Source organism: Bombina bombina, chromosome 6 (assembly GCF_027579735.1).
Source record: "Bombina bombina isolate aBomBom1 chromosome 6, aBomBom1.pri, whole genome shotgun sequence".
In the NCBI taxonomy this organism is placed as follows: Eukaryota; Metazoa; Chordata; class Amphibia; order Anura; family Bombinatoridae; genus Bombina; species Bombina bombina.
The window spans coordinates 762,998,536-762,999,971 of NC_069504.1; the positions used below are offsets into that span (position 1 = coordinate 762,998,536).

The 1,436-nt window shown below is 38.4% G+C and overlaps 1 non-coding gene across 1 annotated transcript; it reads right to left on the bottom strand.

The window, feature by feature from the left end:
* Positions 1-716: 716 nt before the first annotated feature.
* Positions 717-813, bottom strand: LOC128665402 (small nucleolar RNA U13). Its single transcript, XR_008403155.1, has one exon. It is a non-coding gene; the product is annotated as a small nucleolar RNA U13 (small nucleolar RNA).
* Between the last annotated feature and the right edge of the window lie 623 nt (positions 814-1,436).

The following is a 1,436-nucleotide window of genomic DNA, read 5'->3' on the forward strand; positions in this document are numbered from 1 at the left end:
CACGGTTTTACATCTGTGAATACTTTGTATCTAAACCTCTGCAGGCAGCCCCCTTATAGCAGTTGTTTTGACAGACTTCCATTTTAGCTAATTAGTGCTGACTCCTAGGTAAATCCACAGGAGTGAGCACAATTTCATCTATATGACACGCATGAACTAGCACTGTCTAGCTGTAAAAAACTGTCAAAATGCCCTGACATAAGAGGCGGCCTTCAAGGGCTTATACATTTGCATATAAGCCTACCTAGATTTAGCTTTCAACAAAGAATACATAGCACATTTGATTATATAACCAAATTGGAAAGTTGTTTAAATATGCATGCCCTATCTAAATCATGAAAATTTAATTTTGATTAGACTGTCCCTTTAAGATTGCAGGGTGACACTGGAAAGCCAGGTTACTTTCATGTGCAGGGTAGGTACTACTTGATCTTAGCTAGACACACTGGGCAGGTAGTCGTTTTGGGTCTCCCCTATGACACTTAAGTAGACCCCAAACGTGAGCTTTGGATGGTACAAGCACAGGAGAAACTCAGAATCCCCTTCAAGCAAAAATATACAGCCCTTCCATCCTCTGCTAGGAAAAATTCAGGATGACACTAGAGAACCCATAAAATACCAGGTCTCCCTACTAAGAATATGGTATAGTCTGGATTTTAGACTACTAAGCTTTTATTTCTGTTTATTAACTTAAATACAGTTGACTTCTAGTTCTAAATCAGAAAGGTATTGTGTCAGGTCGTAACATAAGGGAAGACACATTTCATGCAACTGCATGGCCACCCACTCATCCTGTGTAAGAACCAGAAGGATCAAATTGTTTCCTTGCAAAACAATTACCCAACCTAATGCATTTCTGTTTAAAGTAATGGTGATTATTATTATTATTATTATTATTATTATTATTATTATGCTACCAAAACCTTATTGTTTTTACTGTTCAAATTAGATTTCTTAACATTGTGATAATTTCCACAAATATATTTTTAAAAATTGAGTTACAAATAATATTTACTATGCTAATATATATACACCCATTTTTACCAATCAACCTTACAATACTTTGAAAGCTTAAAGGGACAGTCAACACTTACTTTAACATGTTTTTATATTGAAAATAACAAAACGGAGGTCCGCCTACACTATACCCCTCCTGCCTTGCCGCCTTGCTTCTGTCCTAATCAGCGGCGCTAACTACTCTAATACCCAGTAAATATGGATGCCGGACTCCCCCCACCATTACGTAGCTGCCTTCTTCTTCAACTGATAAGCAAATCAGAATCCAGGCATCGGACAGAAATTGCAAGCGCGTGCAATTTCAGTCCGAGGACTGGATTCTGATTTGCTTATCAGTTGAAGAAGAAGGCAGCTACGTAATGGTGGGGGGAGTCCGGCATCCATATTTACCGGGTATTAGAGTAGTTAGCGCCGCTGAT